General features: G+C 42.2%; 1 protein-coding gene across 7 annotated transcripts in view; it reads left to right on the top strand.

Moving 5' to 3' along the window:
- ERC2 (ELKS/RAB6-interacting/CAST family member 2) overlaps positions 1-21,580 on the top strand; it is a 931,006-nt gene that overhangs the window by 821,999 nt on the left and 87,427 nt on the right. Inside the window, exon 19 of one of the 7 annotated variants that reach the window (XR_013554185.1) lies at positions 8,674-8,862. The exons of 5 other annotated variants lie outside the window; for them this stretch is intronic. The gene's annotated coding sequence lies outside the window, so the exon portion shown is untranslated. Of the gene's footprint in view, positions 1-8,673; positions 8,892-21,580 lie in introns of all 7 variants that reach the window. One more of the 7 variants, XR_013554186.1, reaches the window with a different exon arrangement.

The raw sequence follows: 21,580 nt of genomic DNA, 5'->3' as shown, positions 1-21,580 counted from the left end.
CCTCTGCTGAATTGCCTCCTCATAAAGATGTGAAAACTGAATTTTTTACCTAAAATATCTTAGTTTCAACAACTATGATCATTGAATCCTCTCCTTAGCGCGTGCGATGTTAGGGTAGAGTGCATGTGTTTTTTTCTCCCTATTGGGTCATAACTGCTAAACCTTGCTTTATTATATGATGCTAGACCTTTCCCTGGAGCCCATGAGGCACCAGCTCACCCCTGCTGTAGCCAGGAGGTGACTCTGCGGAGTGCTCAAGGATCCCCGGAGTCGTGGGTGCTCTGCGTCCCGGGGTCCCCAGGACGGCAATGGCAGTGGCGGGCAGGGGGCAATGCAGTTTGGAGAGCTTGGAGTGTCTTTACCAAATATCTAAGAATCTACTAATAGTTGTAACTCTAATATGATTTTCTTGTTAATCTCTGTCAAACCATGAAATCTGATATGCTAGCCATGACTAAGCCGTGAAATTTGTCAACTTTGTCTGTGATTTACACAAGCTCTGTTTAAAAAAGAAAAGTCTTAACACAAAGTGTGGAACATTATTTCCCAGCATGCTGCTAGTATCTTATGACAACAAATAAGAACAGAGTGTACACATTTCTTGTGCTGTTTCAGGGACAGAGGATGGAGAAGATAAAACCCCAAAACTAAATAATGTATTTCCCTTTGAGATGATAAATATGCACATGGTAGATCTGCTTGGTAGATGTCAGTAGAGATGAAATAAACATTCAAAACAGTTTTATGCTTCATATCATTGGGCGTGATAGTAAGCTTCCTTAAAGTGGCAGAGTGCTTTTGAGAGAAAATAAATGAGTAAAGTCTGTATTTTTTTTTTAAGTCATAGGTTATCTAATTTTCTTTAACATAGTAAAGTGGCCACGAGTGTAGGCGTTGGAACTTGAAATCCTTTTTTATTGTTGGCTAGCTTGGTGAATTGTGTAAGTCACAATTAACTTTTTTCCCTCCATCTTCTCTTCTGAAAAATGGGGGTGATAATATTTTGTAGGTACTCTAAGGCACAAGAAAAGTTACTATCTCTAAATCATAGAACTAGGCACACATGTCCTTTTTCCATTTGAGCTACCATTATAGTTAGTGGCCTTATAAATGATACAGTAGATTGTTGGGTATCTCCGTTACCCAAAGGAAAATGGATTAAATTAAGTTCATGTAATTGAGAAAAAAAAATTGTTTTTTTTTTATTTTACCAAAGGAGAACTGGGCAGTTTCTGAATTTTCCATGTGAAGGAAGGGAGAGAAGCACAAAGGAGGAGAAACAGGTTGCAGAACTGAGGAGTGGTAGGGATGGCTTTCTCTCTTAAACCTGCCAACTGCCTTTTCCCCTGGGACTCAAAGAGAAACAATTCCCAGATCTTCCTTAACTGTCTCCTGACCTCTACTCTATAGATTCTAGAATCAGATAATCAGATGACTTAGAACCTTGGTCACTTTGGTGACCACGCAGCCCAGTGTTTTTTTGTTTGTTTGTTTTTGTTTTTTTAAATGTTTATATATTTTTGAGAGAGAGAGAGCAGGGGAGGGACAGAGAGAGAGAGGGAGACACAGAATCTGAAGCAGGCTCCAGGCTCTGAGCTGTCAGCACAGAGCCCAATGCGTGGCTCTAACTCACAAACCTCAAGATCATGACCTGCATCGAAGTCGGACGTTTAACTGACTGAGCCACCCAGACGCCCCTAGCCCAGTGGTTTTAAAATATGTCTTAAGATAACGAGATCTTATACAGTACTCCAGGATCTAAGAGCGCCTTCTCAGATACCTGTCAGATCTGTGGAACATAACGTGAAAACTGTCAGGCCAATCTGTCCATCTTACTGACAATGAACCTTGAGTTGATGGAGTTCAGAGAGTTGATACAATTCTCACCACTGTTGTCTGAGAGCAGCCTAGCCATGTCTTGTTGCCCTAACCAGATCATTTGTTATCACCCCACTTTCCCCCTTCTCGCACAAGTGGGAGGAAAAGAAAATCAAAGCACAACTAACACTTTAGGATGGCTTTAACGTGCCCATGCTCTTCTGGCATTCATGGACTTTTGAAACGTCCATGAGCATCATCACAGAATCTGCCCACTCCTCCAATTGTAAAATGTTGTGACTGTGTATATATATATGTTTCTAGGCAGAAGACCCATAACTTCTATCAGATTCTCTCAAAGGGGTTTGTGACCCTCAAAAGGATTAAGAATGCTTTTCTTATAATTTCCTTATAATTAGTCACATTTGTGATTGTGAGTTACAAGATTAACAATTACATTCACTTTCTTAAACTTCCTTGGCAAATGTAGCAAATAAACCATATGAATGCCAAAGGTCCCAGGCTTGCTTGTGAAATAGCATTTGGGTCCTGAATTCTTTAGGGTATTTCTGTAGCCTTAATTTTCAGCCTGGATTCTAACTGGGACTAGGTTTTAGCCATCTTTGAACCAAGATGGTTCCAAGTTGATAAAATAGTGCATGTTTATTTATAGTGTGCCAGAAAAGTACATTTATTTCCAGATATGAACATTGATTCACTTGCTTAATTCCGCTTGGGTCCTGGATTAGAGTTGTCAGAATTCACACTTAAAAATACAGCCTACCTAGTTACACTAGTTAGCTCTTTAGAAGAGCTCCTGAGGTGGGAGAAATGGATTAGCTCTGCAGATAAGCGAAGAGCCTTCTTTCAACTCCAGAACTTTTGTTATAGACGTTAAGGGAAATTCACCATAAACAAGCACAGGATCTCTCTGAGGTGATGGAAATGTTCTAAAACTGGTTTGTGGTGATGGTTGCCCAACTCTATACATTTACTCAAAATCATTGAACTTGACACTGAAAATGGATGAACTTGGATGCTATGTAAATTATACCATAGATAACTTTTTAAACAAATAAGGGATGGCTTTATAACAACTGTTGTTTAATTTTTCATTCTGAGTTTCAGACTAATTTAAGAATGTGATAAAAACCATAAATCTACTCCTCTCAATAAAGTATGGAAGTGCCCAAACCAAATTTTGCATAAAATGTCTAGATCTACTGAGGGTCAATTCCTACCTTAACCTGTTTTCTGAACAACGTTAAGATCCTTTTCTTGACCTTTGGAGTAAGTTTCAGCCCTGGCTAAAGCAAGGATTTGCTGCTCTTGGAAGTCTTGCTCAGTCATTGGCTCTGAGGGTGACACCTGCCACCCCAGTGAGACTGTCTCCTTCATACTTCATGCTGAGAAGGACATGGGGAGGGCAGAACTTGTCTTAGGTTATATGTAGAGTGTTGGGTATACTTGAGTATACTTGGGTATACTTATACACAGGAAGAGTATGCCCTGAGAAATTCATTCTTTATATATCAAGAGTTGAGGACTAGTTCCTGCAGATTTAATGATTAAATTTTATAAAGGACAGTTCTTTCTTTCTTTCTTTCTTTCTTTCTTTCTTTCTTTCTTTCTCTTTTTCTCTCTTTTTCTTTCATTCTTTCGTTCTTTCTTTCTTTCAGTTTGTTTGTTTGTTTGTTTGTTTATGTATTTAGAGACAGCAAGTGGGGAAGGGGCAGAGAGAGAATCCCAAGCAGGCTCCACACTGTCAGCAGTGTGGAATCAACTGCAGGGCTTGAACTCACAAACTGTGAGATCATGACCTGAGCCAAAATCAAGAGTTGGACATTTAACCGACTAAAACACCTAGGCACCCCAGGACAGTTTTTTATACAGCTTGTAAGAGTCTCTGTGCACCTTTGCTAGAACCTCCAGACAAATACTTGTATTTTTCTATTATTGTTTATTCTACTTCTTTTATCAAAGCAAAAAAACAATAAGCCTAAAAGCACAATGAGAAGAGGGCCAAGGCTCCTGGAGACTCCTTTATTCTTGCTCTTTCTCCATTTGAGAAGTGGTCATACCTTTGCCATCAGATTTCACTGAGTACAGGAAAGAAGTGAGGGCAGTTGGAGAATGAGGGGGGCCAGAAGAATGGGGCAGCTGGAACATGGTGATTGCTGGATGGGGAGGTTGCCTGGGAACTGAGGAAGCAGGGGTGTCACAGCTCTAATAAACTTGAACTCCCTTGATACACTTCTGTATCTCCCAAGACATTAAAACTTCCAGTGGGAGAAATTGCTAGAATACAAACATTTTCACCCAACAAAGGCCAGCCATCACACATAAACCAACCTGGTTCTGACAGAAGTCAGTACTTTAAGGTACACATAAGTCTATGCCTTGAAGCAAAACCTCATTGGAACCCCATTATGGTGGAATCCTGGGCTGGCCTCAGCTAGAGCTGCCTGTGTGAAGACACAACCCTTTAGCTCACAAACCAATTCAAAGCCCTTCTTTGAGGCTTAACAATTGATATGCTAATTAAATGAGTTCTATCTTCTCATTCAAATTAATCCTGAAGGAAGGACCTCTGCCAGTCTATTCTTAGTTACTGCTGGCATTTCAAGGAACATAAATAAGTGCATTTCCTTTAAAAAATATTCTATGGGGAGGCCTGGATGGCTCGGTTGGTTGAGTGCCTGACTCTTGGTTTTGGCTCAGGTCATGATCTCACAGTTTGCAGAGCCTGCTTGGGATTCTCTCTGTCCCCCTCTCTGACCCTCCCCTGATTGTGCTCTCTCTCTCTCTCTCTCAAAATAAATAAGTAAACTTAAAAATTAATAATTATAAATATAGATACATAAACAAGCAAATAAATAAATAATTCTATGAATCCATCAATTTTTCTTATTTTAAATGGCTTTGACCACATTTGTCCAAATAAGTAAGACTTCACCATCTTGGGCTTTTTCTCTGAAGAGTGAGTGTTAGGTCTTTGTTGGAGGGATAATTTCTGTTTCAGCCCAGCCTCCTCAACCTTTTTGGTTGAACCTGAATCCAGGAAACCCAGTAACAATCTTAAGATTTCATTTTCCTTCCTGTGGAAATGAGAAGCCAAATTCTCATGTTGGAACTCATTGTATAGATGCTTGTTCTTCATTTCTAATTTTCTCCTCCATGTTTTTTTCCTCTTTGTTGTCTTCAGGTAAAATAATTTCTATCTGATACAGTTTTCCCCACCCTGGTCCTTAATGGGTCAGTGAGTCTCCTGTGGCTTCATGGCCCTGATAGCAGTGGGTATTGCTGTCTTTGGTCTTTTTGTTTAGTCAGTGCTGCCTAGCAGATTGTTTACATGGCTCTTGGAAAGTTCTAGGAGTGTTCTAGGACTCTAAAGAGTCCTCACACTTTAAGTAGAAGACATCATAATGCTACAAGGAATTATGTTTTCAAAGAGGCTGTGAGGAAAATCCAATAAATACCTCAAATGATATATTAAAGCAGTGGTTCTCAGCTGAAGGTAATCTTGGCCCATACCCTTAGATGTCTGACAATGTCAAGAGACATTTCTGGTTGTCCCAACTTGGGGAGGGAGGTGCTACTGGCATCTAGTGGGTAGAGGCCAGAGGACAATTCTTCACATCCTATAACATATAATGCAGTCCTAACAACAAAGAGTTATCTGCCCCCAAATTTCAACAGTGCCAAAGTAGAAAATCCTGCATTAAAGGAATTCTCACTCTTTTTTTCTTTTTCCTCAAGGCCTGGGAAAAGAGAAGGAAAAAAAAGAAAGAAAGAAAATTCTCCATTATCATGAGTGCAAGTGTCCTAAGTTCTTACATCCCACACAGATCCAGAAATTGGAAAGTACAAGGGTACCACTGAGCAGGGCAAAGTGCAAGGTCAAGGCAGGTCTTCTCGGCTCCAACAGCTGTCTCAGCTCCAAGGAGAGACAACTCAGACCAAAGCAGAGGACCAAAAAGTTACAAGGATGTTTAGATTGTGATAAAAATCATTTTGCAGATTAAAGTGCTTCCTCCTGCCCATAAAATGGTATGTTCTTTAAATAACTCAAAACTAGGAGGCATTTAACTGTGTTGTGAGCAGGAGGCAGAACTGCTGCTCAGGGCCACGGTCAATTAATTCCATCCTTGTAATCAAGCCTACCCAAGCTGTAGGTGGTGGCGCTCTCCATATTTTCTCTAATATGCCATTGAACGACCCCATGTTCTAAATGCCACTATTCTCAACCTGAAGGGATTCCAGAGATATTTCCTTGGACCCAGTTTCTCTCTCTACATCTCTTAGCTCCATTCTTCCTCACTCCTTCGGTAGTAGCTAGATGGCTGCTCAACTGCCGGATGCTTCCTCCTCCCATATGCAAGCCCAGATAGGAAGAATCTCTTTCCCAAGATCCTCAGCAAAGCCTCAGTATGTCTCATTGGCTTTTATTGGGTCACATGCTCATCCGTGAGCAATGAAGTGGCTAGGGAAATTCTAGGAGCCAGTTGTCTGAGGCCAAGGTCATAGCACACTCCTGAGCTGGGGGTGAGTCTAGTGTGATGCATGTGAGCCAGATGTGGGTAGATGTGTTGTGTCAAAGGGAAATTGGGTAAGATAATCAAAATAGGAGGAATGGATGTCCAGGAGAATAAACACACACACACACACACACACACACACACACACACACACACACTATTTGCTATGAAGAGGCTTTGGATTCAGAGGTGGAAGCCTCAGGTCCTTGCCTTTAATGACCTGTCTTTGCCATTAACTAGCTGCATCACTTGAGATAATTCCATAACTCTCCTTGCTTCCTTTATCTCATCCACAACATGGAAATAATACTAATATCAGGGTGGTGGTGAAAAATCAACCTTGTAATATTGGAAAGGTTGTGCAAACAAGTAGTGGTGGTGGTGTTAGAGTCAAATGGATTCAGTTCACCTTCTAGAGTCTAGAAGAAGACCAGCTACAACCCACCCAGCAAGTCCATGCCAGCCTTCGGAAGCCAGTGTCTAAATTTATCCCAATCCTCATTGTTGCAGGTCAGTGTGGGAAATCTTCTGAGGTCAATGATTGAGGTAATTGGCTTGCTGTGGATCTTGAAAAAGTCTCTCTGTTAAATGACATAATTGGTTTTAATTATATAATTATGGCACTTAAAGTGTGGGGGTGAAAGGTTACTATTATATTTAGAAGTGAGATCCCCAAATGAAGCAAGGGTGTTCAAGCTAGTGTTTCTTCAAATTTCTCTTTTTATTTTTTCAGAGGGAAGTCAGAGTAGGCTGGCCTTGGCCCTGGCCATTTTGGGATGATTATCCCGCATGAGGTAGTGCTAGGGCTGCTCACGGCATCATAGGAACCTTTGTAAAGAGACGGGAAAAGGGCTTCCGTAAAGACCTCATTGCGATCTGAAGTTAATGAGCAGTGGGAACTCAACTGTCAGCAATTGAATGTGATTGGGCAGGGTAATTATATGATTGCCTCTGGTGTTTGCACATGCACAGGGATATTTTTATTGGAAAAAACCTAATTGCTTACTTACTTAGTGGAGGGAAAATCTAAACAAATTTGTGTTGTCATAGATTAAAAAGACATCCTTTCTTTGTCTCTAAAATAGCTGCTTGCTCTCCTTTTTAGAAGTGAGGGTTTTGTTCTTTTCGTGTTCAGTCAGAGATGTTGTTTGCAGGACTTGAATTGTATGCTAATATGAAAATGTAAAGGAAAGCTACTTTGGACTGGGCTTGGTACGTTTTGGTAAAATGGCCATGTGCTTATTGCCATTTCTTAAACCATCCCCTACAATGGTCTCTTTCATAATGCAAATGTGGCTAGAACCCTGGGCAACACTCAAGCTACTAGGATTTTCACAGGGTTTTTGTTTGTTTGTTTGTTTGTTTGTTTTGTTTTGTTTTCCTGCATGGAGCCTGGTGGCAAGATTGACTTCAGGAGCTATCTGGTTTTCCTTAGTTGCATTAGGCAAGTAGGAGGTATCATTTCTATGGCAGCCTTTTTGACATCAAAACATCAAGGGTAAGAGGAGCAAAATGTTCCCTTTGTGATTTCCCAGGAACTTGGAGGAAAGGAAAGGGCAAAGTGAGAGAGCCTGAGGGAAGAAGCCTTGGGGCTCTCACTTTGATGATGCCAGATTTCTGCCCAGTGTTGAGTTTTGACAATCCTGAGTAAGTATGGTATCTCACTTACCTGTGATGCTGGTGTGCAGAAAACAGATTGCTGCAACTGGGTCTATTCTAGAGCAGTTCAACTCTGTATTATTGGTTTGTTTTTTCTATCTTCTTATAGAACAAACTATTTTCTAAGTTCTTTCCTGAGATCCCACCAGAAGAGGCCAAAGCATGACTGGATTGTGGGGTTTGGGGGAGCACCTTGTGATGAGAGCAGCCCCTCAGATCAGCCATGCTCTCTCATCGCAGAATCTTGCACATGCTGCCACACCCTAGTCTTATCTGGCTAACTCCATGCCTCCTCTAGGCTCAGTGTTAAATGTCACGTCTTCGAGGAAGCCTTCCATGACCACTCACCCCAAGTCTGGGTTGGCTGCCTTTGCTTTATGCTCCATGACACCCTCTAGGTTCCTTTATCCACTGTCCTTTAATTGCTTGTCTCATTGTCCTGACAACCCAAAAGCTCCATGAGGGCAGGGCTTGTTTATATTTGTCACTGCTACATCCCCAGAGCCTGGCACAATGCTCCACGAGTGTGTTCAGAATGACCGAATGAGAAAGGAATGGTTGCTGAGTGTCCTAGGGAATTGTGGTATGTGCTGCCTGGGCTTCCCTACCCTTGCTGTTAATACCGCTTTCTTGTTGCTTATAATTTTCATTGCCCCAGATGATCCAGCTCTGTCGGAGGCACGGAGGCACAGTCAAATCTCATGCTGTACATTGATCACCTGTCCAACCTTTGCCTAGAGTGGGAGCCCCCAGTTCCTTCAAGAGATCCAACTTTACCTGTCTGTAAAGAAGAAGAGGAGGAGGGAGACAGCGGGGAGGATCCGGTGGCAGTATAACACCAGAGCAGGTCCAATGTTTACTTTTACCCTTTTGGAGGTGGGTAACTGCAAATACCATGGGAAGCTGGGTTTCAAAGAGAAACCTGTGCAGTGACCTTGGAATTGGGGGCTCATGCATACTTTATTTTTTGCTAGAGTGTAGAGGTTGCTGATTTTGTATTTAATTCACAGCCAGACCATTCCATGATTACCCCAGCATAGAACAAAGATCAAGGTTCATCATCCACATGATGTAAATTCTTGTTATCGGTCTCATGTTGTTTGTGTCTTGCTATGTGGACAGAGAGTACGGTTCATTCATTGGTTCCTTATTTTCATGACTATTATATTTATCAGTTGCTTTTCAAGGCCTGTGATTTTCAACAGCCTTTCTTGTTTTGATGCTCTGGCTTTTGATGTTTTGAATCCTCCCCCAACTCCACCTTAGACCATGAGATCCTGAATAACTACCAAAGAAATGAGCTGGCCTTGAGACCACCCCCAGTGTTTAAGTATGGCCTTACACAGCCCCGGGGGTGTGTCTAACCAGCTTTTTCCCTAAGCAGAACGTGAACCTCTGACTTTATAGGCCTCGGGCAAAAGGGCTTCCTACTAAACCCCTAAGCCCCCAAGGTTGGACTACCTGTTGTGGGTTGGGCCATGATAACAATTTCTGGGTGGATGTACATTTGCATGTGGAAAACCATGGCTCACATGTGGCAGGAAAGAGTAAACCCTCAGAGCCGCAGGGGTGCTTCTTGCATAGTGGTCTGTGCCGACTTCCCTCGATCTAAAGCATACTCTCTATCCTTTGGTTCTGAGTCTCTATCTCGTTTTTGTTCTTCAGTTGCATTTCTGCTTTATCATAATAAGCACCTCAATTGGAATCTTTGGGGGTTCCTTCAAGAAAGAGAGTGGGAAGGGGCACGTGGGCAGCTTAGTCAGTTAAGCATCCGACTTCGGCTCAGGTCATGATCTCATGGTTTGTGAGGTTGAGCCCCGCATCGGGCTCTGTGCTGACAGCTCAGAGCCTGGAATCTGCTTTGGATTCTATGTCTCCCTCTCTCTGCCCCTCCCCCACTTGTGCTCTGTCTCTCTCTATCAAAAAATAAATAAACGTATAAAAATTAAAAAGAAAGAGAGAGAGTAGGAAGAACCTCTTCTTATAGTAGGTGTGTTCAGCAATGTTGTGTTCTTTGAATTAGATGGGGATGGGCCATGGTGAGCTTTATGCCTGAATTCCAAGGAAAAGTTCAGCTTCATTTTCAGTTTTGCCTCAGATGCCTCACTACCTCACATCCTTTTCTGGATTGAGGCAGATAATTACTGCCTACACAAATAAATCACATACTTTTGTAAAAAAAAAAAATTTTTTTGGAATGACATTTGATTTGCAATTAAGCTTGGTGACGTGGTCTCTGAAGTGTCTCATCTTGTCTAATCACAATGATTTATGTCCTTTCAAAATACTTCTGCACACAGGGCTTAGTTCTCTGGTTATCATTGCATAACATGGTGCAGGGAATAACTTAAGAACAGAAAAAGACAAATTAGAATAAATGGTTGCCATTTGAGGTCAGACTCAAACCACTGATTATTTCTGTTGTTTTGTTTGAAAAATGTTTTCATGGCCGTTCATCGACTGATTTATTCAACAAATAGGTTTAAGCACCGTCTGTCTAAGCACCCTGCCTGGACCAGCAACCTGCTTTCTGGCATCTATCACCTGGGAACTTGTTAGAAATGCAGATTCTCAGGCCCCGCCCAGAACTGCTGAATCAGAAACTCTGCAGGTGGGGTCCAGCAAGCTGGGTTTGAATGGGCTTCCTGGTGATTCTGCTGCACACAGAAGTTTGAGAAGTATTGGTTTAAAACTTCTGTGAGTATGTGAGGTGAGGGCATTTATAGGAGAATACCTATAGCCCTGTCAGCCAGGAACTTGTAATCAATTTGGGGCACAAGGCATAAATTCATTAGACAGTTTGGCAGAATGATCTTTATAATAAATGTAAATTACATCATACACTCACTTCCTAAATGCCCCCACGCAGTTCCCTTTGTGCTTGGAATAAATATAAATGCTTGGCTAGGGCCTACAAGGCCTAGCATGCACATCCCCTGCCTACCTACCCAGCCTCATCTGGGTGCCATTCCCTCGCGTCCCTGGGGTTCTGCCACAGCACACTGGCCTTCTTTCTGATCCTGAAACACACCTGCTGAGTGATGTCTGCAGCAATAGAGGAAGGGGAAGGAAGAGAGAAAATTGCAAAGGTTAAGTAATAGGCTTGGTCACTGAAGTATTTTTATATACAATTCAATATTTATAAACCAGTGTCCCTGTTGGCTAATATATTCATATATTGATATTTATATGTATCTATGTGACAATACGTTCATGTGATAACCTAAAATAGCAGCCTTATCTTGTAGCATAGCAAAGTCTGAAAGGAGTTGAATTGTTAAGGAAACATTAAATACCGTTTAGTCTTAAGGTCATCTATTTGTATTGATGTCTGTCTCTAAGATGTGGTCCCATAGGCACAGTGCTCCGTCAGCTACTGAGAACTGAAAAAATGTGGCTGGGGGTACAAGGTGCTGGGGGTACGAGTGTGAAATTATCTGTATGGCACCAGAACATGACTGGAGCCCATGCATAGTTCTTGCTGGCTTCACTTTAGTTTTAGGAAGGATGGTGACCATGTTCATTAGGTTTCGTCTTCGTAAAAAGTTATCTGTGAATGCCAATTGTGGTCTTCGGGGTGTTGTATTAAATGTACCATGTGATTTGGGAACAAAGCAGCTGTTTGGATTTTTATTGAATGTAAAAAAAAAAGTGGTCTCTTAGGATTCTCTTTATAACGAGAAGAGGAAACACATATTTTAAATATGACTTGTTTAAAAAAACTTACTTGATTTCGAGGCAAAGGAGTTGTTAAAGATTTGGGACTCCTAGAGTGAGGAACCGATGGTTTTTGGGTGTTGTTTTTTTGTCTTGACTACCCACAGCTCTTTTGCAGTAACAGACTATATTATAGGCATAGCATCTCTGGTTTGGAGAATTAGTTGCTTTTTATGAGGTCTCTCGTTTGAGCTCTTCAGTAGAGAAGGGAAAGGTAGGTTTGAAGGAGCCATCAAGAAGAGTGGGAGGTGGGAAGTGCTCCTGGCAGCCTGACAGCCTTCCCTGGCCTTGTGGAGTTCTCCCTGGGGAGTGGAGGAAAGTCTCCCTACCACGTAAGTGCCCCAACTCACCAGGAAGCCCATCCTACTGGAAGACAAAACTAGGCTACCAGGGGTGACTGAGAATGCACCTGTGAACAAGACAGACACAGCCTATCCCTGCCCTCTGGGAGTCCACAGCCTGGGGGCCAGGAGATACTAGCGAATAACTAGTCAAATAAAAGTGCATTTTCATACTGCGAAAGGTGCTCTGAAGGCTAAGAGAGCCAGGAGAGCAGAGAACAAAGCAGATTTCCTCTTGGGTTAGCTGGGGAGGCCTGCTCTTTGGACATGAGCTTGAAGCTGAGAGCCAAAGGATAACCAGGTGGGTATTCATGCAGGTGTCTAGTTTGGTGGCATGGTGGGGGGTTAAGAGCGAGCATCCCTGGGGAGCTGGAACCATACCACCTCCCATACTAGCTGGGATTCTGCCCCAGAGGCCACCACAGCAGAGAATCTCTGAGCAAGCACATGGGCAAAAACACCCAAAGCGTGGTGCAGAGTGAGCCCCGGGCGAGGAGCTCTTCCCCCACAGAGACAGATTTCCAAGTGTGCACTGACAGGGCTCCCACCCCTGTGCCTAAGTGTGACACCAGTACCTGGCCTCCAGTGCTTCCAGTGTTTCTCTGAGATCCCTTCTTTACGGGGCAGCCTTTGTTGGTCTCCCCCTTGAGAGCAAAGCTGCCTGTAGGGAACATTCATCATAACCTGGAAGATTCTTGTGTGACTTTTAGGGAGACATTTCAGTCATGTTCAGAGAACCTTCTTAGGTGTGGCCAGCAGCTCTGAGGAATGAGGAGCTGTCTTCACCCGCTGCCTTCTTCACCTGGAGTCATCACTACACGTATCTCATTTGTCCAAGCAGGGACAAAGGTTGAGGGCAGGTTCTTTGTTTTCTTTGGGGATGTGTGTGTGTATGTGTGTGTGCCTAACATGCTGACTTTGCCCAGATCTGGCACTCAGAAATAGCAGACAAATGAGAGAAGATGTTCTGTAAATCGAAATGTCCTTGCAATACTGAAGCTCGATTTGAGGAGTGTGAAATCAAAGTGATATCTATTTCATTCATTTATTCATTCATCCACCCAAAAGCAGTTACTGAGGTCTTACTGTTTCACTGTGCAGCCGAAACACAATGCCCAACACATGGTCAGTCAGTCCACAGTCCATACTGATGATTACAGAGGAAAGACAAAACTAACTCTGCCTCCTGAACCTCTTTGTGTTCTGGTCCCACTGAGTTCTGTAGCTGTTCATCCCTCGCCTGTCATTTAGGAGTGACAGTGCAGACTACCAGGCTCTGAGCACGTCTGCTCCTCTTCAGAGAGGCAGAACTCTCCCATAGGAGGGAATTCGTGGCATGAGCTCTGACTTGTAGAGTGCCTAAGCACAGCTCACTGACTGTCTGCACAAAGCCTGGGAGCACAAAATGACAGAGGGCAGTTAAACTTCAGGGTGGTCTGAGTGGCTTTTAAAAAAATTAACAAATTAATAAAGACAGCTCTTTGGAGCATCTGAGTTTCTGCTTGCTGAAAAAAGCCTCGCCTGTTTTCTGAGGAGACAGAGGTTTCCTTTGATTGAAACAAAGGGACCATTTCTGCAGACCTGAAAAATTAGGGGCCAGGGTCCCAAACAGAGCCTATAAGCCAATTCTGCTCAGGTGGCTGTTGGGATGACCCACACAGGGTCCCCCCCCCCCCCCGCCCCCTCCAAACCTGCAAATACCACATATAATCCAGATTTCTGGATCTGGGGGGGAATCAGATGATCCAGCGACACAGGGCCATATTCCCACAGATTGCTACAGCGGTCCCCTCTCATCCCAGACCCCTTTCAAGTTTACTGGTCACTGATGTCTTGCTTCCAGTGGGCTCATATCCATCATTCACATTACCTTCCTGGTCCCTGTCAGCACAGTGTGCAGCCCCGATGAGGACATGCAGTGGAGGGCCTTGTGGTGGGCTCATAGTTGTGAGCAGCAGCATGGATGACGCCCAGATCTGCCCCTCCAGTAAGCTGTCCAGAGGCCACATGGCACCACCTTGTCAGGTCAATGTCAGTGGATCACCACCCAAGCTGAGCTTCTCATAAGAACACAGTGGGCACTCACCCAGGCCCCACCTCATGGATTCTGACTCATTTGCTCCAGGCTAAGTGGGGCTCTGGGATCAGGTCTACCCAGGCAGCTTTGGAAGGCCTGCTCATGACCCGTGCACAGACCACCTGCTCTCTCGGCAGGTGCTTACTCTCATCAGCACCTTTATAAGCCCCTGTCCCCTTCCTGAATTAATTTGGAACATTACAGGGATACCTGGGTGGCTCAGTCGGTTAAGCGTCTGCCTTTGGCTCAGGTCATGATTACGAAACTCACGGTTCGTAAGTTTGAGCCCCACCTCAGGCTCTGTGCTGTGTGCACAGAGCCTGCTTCAGATCCTCTGTCTCCCCCTCTCTCTGCCCTTCCCCCACTTGTGCACACGCTCCCTCATTCTCTCTCTCTCTCTCTCTCTTTCTCAAAAATAAATAAATAAATAAAAACTTAAGGATCACAAACCACTGTCATAAACATGGATTCAAAGCCAGAGCACACATGTCCAAAGTGGCTCTCAAAAGGGCTATAACGCCAAAAACAGAAATGTTTTAGTTTGAAATCCCAGGTATATCAACCAAAGCTGGGACTTGGGTGGGGAAGATGGTAGACACAGATTCCTGCCTTGTCTTGTGCATAACTGTGGGAGGTCTCTCTATGTCTGGTGGTTCCTGAGGCAGGCCCGATGTGTGCTTCTTAAAGGCAGTCTGCTATTTTCTTACTAGATGCTTGTGGATTGTTTTTTTCCTTATGTAGACAAGCCAATAATTTTGCTAACCTATATCTGGTATTTGCTTTCTTTATATTCCTGGTGTTTACAAGCTCTTTTATCTTGCTGTGTACCTTTTCCATCTGCAAAAATGTATTGCTTCTTTTCTTAGTTTTAGCCTTCTCTTCTGGAGCATCTGTTAGCCTCAGGTTCTTCACCATCTAATGCCCATGTCCCTCATCTTGTTGCATCTCCCCATTCTGGGGTAACCTTGCAAGTTGAGGCTTTGTTTCACTGACGGTATTTTCTGCAATGGTGATTCATGTCTTAATTGCTTCTAATGTCAGCTGTGAGTCCCTTACTGCATTTTTATGGGGTGATAGGTGGTAGAATTCTCTTTCCATTTTCCATCTTAGCTATGGCCCTCTGCCTCAGTGCCCCATATGAGCTTTTCGACTCATAGGGAAACTGAGGCCCAGAGAAGGATGTATTTACCAAAGGTTATATGGCCGTTTCCTGGTGGATGGAGGTGAGAGTCGAACTCATGTTTCCTACCAGCTCAGTGTCCTTTTTGTCTCCAACATTCCACTTGCAAGATTGACTTGGAGGTGCAAAATAAATAATTAGGTAGGTAATCAACCTAACCAAATGTCATAACTATTAAGTGTGAGTATTCCCACAAAAATTACCTACCCCATATTCAGTTCTCTTCCTCTACAGAATAGCTTGCCTCAATGAACAAATTTCAGTAGAGAAAGCTAGAACGTGGGGAAAGTTGAAACCAGTGGTTTTCAGTCAGTAGCACTTTTGCTCCCATCCCAACCCCCAGCGGACATTTGGCAATGTCCAGAGACATTTTTAGTGATCACAAACTCAGGTTGTATGTGAGGAGAGTGCTATTGGCATCTAATGGGTAGAGGCCCACTATGCACCGAATAGCCTCGACAACAAAGACTTGTCCTGCCCAAAATATCAATAGTGCTAATGTTTAAAAACCCTGGTTTAAAGGGAACAAAGTCTACATTTTGTATCAGTGAAATACAGTGTACCTATGGACTAAAGCCCCTTGAGAGTCCTCAACCATACACACACACACACACACACACACACACACACACACACACGAGTCAACCCTGGACCAGAATAGAATGCCTCATAAATATATATGTGACAGTTTCTGACATATATAGATACTATTGTGACTTCTAAAATAATAATTCACTTACAAATTTACTGAATTCCTAGTAGCTTTTTGTTGCCAGGTGTTTTTCTGAATCAAAAAATAAGAGAAATAAAATCATTGAAGAGGAAGGCTGTGCAACATTTTTTATCTTTAAAAGGAGTGCTCATCTAAATTATGCAGCCCCTGTCTTCCATGATAAATTTGAAGTTCGGTTGTGCCCTTTGTCAAGTAGCTCCCAATCTGAAGGAAAATCCTTAATGTCTGATGGCTTTTCCCAGTGGCTACAATGTTGGAGCAGATCTGGCAAACAGATGTTTATGGTGGAAATTTTCCATTCTAGAATAGTTCCTTCTGAGCCAGGAGGAGCGTTAGGTCAGAGAAGAATGTGCCAGACAATATGCCCCTTTGTTAATCAATGCTGTCACCTTGGCTACCCCTCTAGCAGCCTCATATTCCTGAAATCTTCAGTCAAAAGGCCGTTCAACCAATACCTGTGGCATCAGCCAGGAGTTTTCTAGCTCTGCTCTAACAAGTAGCAACGACAACAAGGAATGAATTTAGTCAGATTCAAAGGAACCTTAAGACTCATTCTGTAACAATGTCGCATTTCTGAAAGAGCTCCTGAAGGCAGATTATCAAAAGCCAGTTTCTTGAGCAAAACTCTTGAACAATTAATGCAAAGTAATCAAGTTGACTATGCAAGGGTCTGAAAGCTTAGCAACATTTATTAAGTATGCTGGGACACATACTATATATTCAGTGCTCTGTTGGAGTAATTTAATTAGTCTTCATAATAACCTCTGATTTTAAGTACTGATATTATGACCATTTCATAGATATGGAAACTGAGGCTTAGGCCCACTAAGTGACTTGTCCAAGGTCACACAAACTGTTGGGCTAATAATACAGCCACACTGCTGATTTTGAGTCAATAAGCTATCCCTTGTTAAACTGGAAAATTCAGTCCTTGTAGAGACATGCAGTTATTATAAGAAGTGATTTGAGTCCATTTTAATAGAATTGGCAAAGCATAGTATCTGTATAATAATAACAGAAACACCAAGTTTGTTGAAAAAGGTATTTCCAGGTTATCTCCTCTGTCCTCATTTGCAGCCTCCACACACGATAGGGTGTGATACAGAAGTGACTTGAAGGGGATCAGAGTGATGCTCACAGTCAAGAATCAGGCACTTCCATTAACAACATGTGGCTCTAAGCAGGTCACTTGGCTTCTCAAGGGTTCAGACTTCTTCTGGCACACAAGGGAGGTGATAGGTTATTCAGCGACCATTTATTTGGCGCCTATTATGTACACAGATATGATGACAAGCTCGCTGTCTCTTACTGAGACAAACATACAAATAATCCTAATGTAATGTGATCTGTTCTAGAGGAGAGATCTGTAATCTAGGAGAGGCTGTGAGTGTTGCAGGCCACCAGGGCAGTCTGTGTTTACTGAGTGCCTACTATGTATCAGGCTCCATTCCAGAAGCAAGAGATTGCAAATGTATTCCATTTTAGTTGGGGGCTAGGGTGGGGTGAGAAGAGATAGTAAACCAGTAAACAAACAACAGAGTGATCTCTCACACAAAGAAAATACAACAGAGCGATATAATAGAGTGACAGGGGGTGGAAGGTGCTACTCCACCTAAGGTAATCAGAGAGGGCTTCTCTGAGGAGGTGACAGCAAGAAAAGCCTTGGAAAATGAGAAAATTTTTCTAGGCAAAGAATTGGGTGAAATAGCCTTGATGTGTAATGTTCTAAGATGTCAATATTGTTTCAATGGAGAAGTTCAGATGTCAAGCATGTGATATCACTTCTTAAGATTTTTGGAGACTTTTCAATGGCAAGCACATACTCAGTTTTGTGTAAACATTCCATGTGTACTTGCAGAGAATGTATGTTCTCTCTTTGAGTACATATTCTTTGTATGTTTTTTAGATGAAGTTTATAAATTATGAAACTGAAATCTTGTATATTCCTATTAATGTTTTAGCTGTTTAACTGTTCAGTTTCTGGGAGAGAAGCATTCAAATACGATGATTATGGATTTGGTCATTTCTGTTAGTAATTCTGTCAGTTTTTGTTTTCTCTATTTCTAGGCTATGCTCTTAACTGTATTTAATTTCTTTATCTTATATTATAGCTTCCTGATGGGTTGTTCTTGTTACCATTAGTATCTCCATTTATCACTATTAATGCTTTTATCTTTAAATTTTATTTTGTCTGATAATATTGCTATAGCAGCATTATTTTGGTTAATTTGTGTGAGTGTATGCCTTTCCTATCCTTTTATTTTCAGCTTTTGTGTGTCACTGGTCCATTTTATAAGCAACATAAAGCTGGTTTTTATTTTTAAATCTAGCATCTCTGTCTTTCAATGGGTGAATTTAAGCTATTTATATTTATTGCGACTAAAGATTTGTCTTCTTATTTTGTTTCTTGTTCTGTTATCATAGGTGGGGGTTTTTTCCTCTTTGCTTCCTTTTTTTCTCCTTTACTGCCCAATTTGAATTGACTGTGCTTTCTTTATTTCTTTTTACTTTATCCTCTACTGGTTTTGAAGTTACATATTCTATTTCTCTTCTCTTAGTGGTTTGGATAGTATCTAAAGAAGAATTTGGCAAACATTCAGAGATTCTTAATGCATTACATTGTATTGGTTTAACAGCTTTCTCTGGTATCCTGACTCCCCAGTGGCCAGGTCTTTAATGGGGAAGGGTGTAAATGAAAGTGCAGAGAATGGTCACTGTGATGATTATATCTTCGAGTGTGGATTTCCAGCTTGCCTTTGCCGAGACCTGTGCCGTATTGCCTGAGGGTTCTGGTACTTGACAAACTGTAAAACCCTCATGGGTTATGGGTAACATAGCAGCTTCTAAGCAAGGAGTCACTTGGTTTCTTCTGTTGCCCTTCTCCTTGTCTGCATTTGAGCTCTTGTAAGTGATGATAAACGTTAAATAGCTCCTGTAAAACTGTTGAATTGTCAGTTTTTAAACTGCATAAAACACTGACATTTTCATTAGATCCCAGTCCTGAGGAATGTCCGGCTTTCATCATAACGGATTTGTTTACTTCTGCAGAGAGTCTTAATGTGCTGCCTATGGGAGAGATCTTACTGTCACCTGCTCTTAAATGGGAAAGTCTTTGTTCAGCCAAAGATTTTTGGAAAAGGATTTGCAAGAGGGCTTTTTCACCTCCCCCTCTCCTTCTCCTGCCATTTCAGAAAAGGGTAAGGGATGGGAATAGAGTCTTTGAAGAACTTTGGGATTGGACAGGAAAAATTTCAATGTAAAATAATCCTGCAAAGTCCATTAGGAGACACAATGTTGGAAAGATGCTATTAAACCACTATTTAGTTTCAATGTATCCTGTTAAAGATAAGCAAATTATATCTATGTCTTTTTGACCTCAATCCTTTGCTCTACATTTAAACAGATATCTTGATTTTAGATTAATAAACTCTCTTGTGTATATTAGTAGAGAAAACATTTTAAACTGCCGGGTCCTTCTAAGCAAATAAGAAAGGAGAGAGGTTTTATCTTCTGATCATTGCATTAGATTTTCAACATTTTTTTTTGCAGAAGATGCCAAACTCTAGGAACAAATGTAGAGTCATCTCCATTTAACAAGCTGGAAAATGTGCGTGCTGAAAGACAGTCTTGTCTTAATATGACCAGGGCTTGAGAATGTTAACTTTCCTGGAATCAACATGTTTGCAACTTATGGCAAAGTTTCTTGCTTATTTTTTAAAAGAACTCCCTCTTCTGCATTAGCTTGTTGAATGTGACATTGGCAGGTTTATCTTCTCTCACATTTCAAGAGAGGGAGCCTGGCATGAGTCAGGCAGATTAACATTTAAATTCTCCTCCTAGGACATGCTAACTGTGTAATCATGGATGAATTACTGAACCTTTCTGAGCTTTGGATTTCTCATCTGTAAAACTGAAATATCAATAACTGACTTTTCACAATTCATATGATCCTTAAATAAGAGAATATATGTGAAGTCCTCAGCGCAGAACTTGGTGTATATAGTAAGGGACCATTAAGTGACATTTGATAATGATGATACTAATTGTGGTGGGGAGAATAGTGATAACGATGGTGGTAGTGGTAAGGACGTTAACGATGGTGGTGATAATGATGATGATGATGGTGGTGGTGGTGGTGATAACTGGATGTTCTGAGTCCCCTGAGAAAGGCTGAAAGAAGATATCACATAATGAAAGAATCTGTGAAAAGGCAGAATTATCTATTACTACTTGACCCTTATTCCCCCAGCTTCTACATGGGAACTTTCTGTCACCAGGAGGTCCTTTCTTAATAAAATTCTATTATAGACAGCAAACCACAAAAGCCTAGTTCGTTCATGCAGTTCTGTTTTCAGACCTGGATTTGTCTTAGAAAAAAACAAGAAATGTTACTCTGAGTGATTTGATCCTGTTGGTATCCATCTCCTTCCTAAGCTCGTTCCTTGGCTTCTGTGACATTGGATATTTTGGAGTTTTCAGTCTCCTTGAACATTTCTCTGTCATCTCTTTGCCAACTTCTCCTTCTGTGGTCATTTGGATACATGAGTGTGGAACTCAGAGAAGGTGGCGCAGGAGTATGAAGGGCCTATAGTGAGATTGGGACAGAATATGAGTGTAGTGTCACAGGAGCAGAGAGTAGGGACAGTTCCAGGTTGAGGGAAAAGGAACATATGTTTTAATATCAGAGAAATGGTGAGGATGAGGAAGGCTGGGCAAAACCATTTCTTTTGACACTGGAAGTTGGCATTGGACACAAAATTACTGGGATGGTGAAAGAAGAAAAGTAAAGGAATATCTTAGAGATAAGGAGGTGGAGACCATAGAAATGGAAGAAACACAGAGGAGGTTGCACAGTGGAAAGACTTTTTTTTTTAGGTAGGAGAGAATCAGGCCTATTTGTAGACCCAAGAGGAGGGAGCCAGGGGAAGCTGAGCATGAAGATGTAAAAGCAGGAGGATTCAGGTATTTTGTCCTGCAGGAAATGGGAGAGGTAGGAGCAGGAGTTCACTGGTCCATAAAACCATCTGCCGCATCCTCCATGAGCAGACAGGGGATATCACTAGGTGAGAAAAAGTATAACCTGTGACATATCTGTTGAATGACCTTGACTTTCTCTTAAAGAAGGTAAGGTCTCAAAGAGAGTGAGAGATGTTTACAGGCATGAATTTCTGGGGAGAGAGTTTAAAAAGTAACACTGTCTGAAGTAGAACAAGAAGTCAACCGGTGGTAATTAAAAACTTGCCAAGGAGCCCCATGGAGGGGAGGAGTTGTGTGATTCTGGATCTTACCATCCTGTTCTCACCCTGGTTTCTGTCCCTGGGATCTTCTGTGGACTGTAAGCATCCTGGAATCCCAAGGGTGGCCCTTGATGCTCCCACTCCTCACAGTGGGGTCCTCCCTTTGCCTCTTCCCATGCCCAGCCCTGCCCCCAGATGATTATCACATAGAAATGAACCAAGGGACTGATTTGCACCAAGGTAAGGAAGATTGCAAAGGTGTAATGCCTCATTCCACCCA

Source organism: Panthera onca, chromosome A2 (genome assembly GCF_046562875.1).
Source record: "Panthera onca isolate mPanOnc1 chromosome A2, mPanOnc1 haplotype 2, whole genome shotgun sequence".
In the NCBI taxonomy this organism is placed as follows: domain Eukaryota; kingdom Metazoa; phylum Chordata; class Mammalia; order Carnivora; family Felidae; genus Panthera; species Panthera onca.
This window is presented reverse-complemented; position numbering and strand designations above follow the sequence as displayed.